Raw genomic sequence first — 560 nt, 5'->3', positions numbered from 1 at the left:
ATGTTCTATACACTGACTAGAGAAATCAATGACAAGTGATTACTGTTGGCTTGTTTTATGTAATCACAGTTTTCTTTTTTCTTGATATCAGTTAAGTTTCATGTATCTGACATTTCAAAAGAAAGCACCTTTTTAAGAACGCATGGATCCTTTGTTTTTATCTCCCAAATCAAATTCTATAAATATAAATTTACTGTAGTGAAAGTTAAATCTTTCAGTATTTACAAATTCTATAAATATAAATTTACTGTAGTGAAAGTTAAATCTTTCAGTATTTACAAAGCCAAGGCTCTTGCTAATGCCCATGGGAAAAATCTGCTGCTGTCTTATCTTCAAGATCTTATTTTTTAATTAATGTCATTATCTAAAACCTTAGTGTAACATCAGAGAATGAAAAAGCACATAAAAAATGAAAATCTGGTCCCACTCAAGTAAGGTGGAGACTTCTAACTGGGTTCCTCTGCAACTGAAAGCAACAAAGCAACAAAAAACGTGCTTAGCAATGTGGTATAGGGTTCTAAATGAATAGCATGCGTTTTCACTATTTTCTAGATACTGTT

The 560-nt window shown here is 31.2% G+C and overlaps 1 protein-coding gene across 1 annotated transcript in view; it reads left to right on the top strand.

Moving 5' to 3' along the window:
* LOC104911928 (DNA replication ATP-dependent helicase/nuclease DNA2-like) overlaps positions 1–560 on the top strand; it is a 4,730-nt gene that overhangs the window by 3,311 nt on the left and 859 nt on the right. The gene's annotated exons all lie outside the window — the stretch shown is intronic.

Source organism: Meleagris gallopavo, chromosome 8, assembly GCF_000146605.3.
Source record: "Meleagris gallopavo isolate NT-WF06-2002-E0010 breed Aviagen turkey brand Nicholas breeding stock chromosome 8, Turkey_5.1, whole genome shotgun sequence".
NCBI lineage: Eukaryota > Metazoa > Chordata > Aves > Galliformes > Phasianidae > Meleagris > Meleagris gallopavo.
The sequence above is the reverse complement of the archived record's forward strand: the minus strand, read 5'-3'. Positions and strand labels throughout refer to the sequence as shown.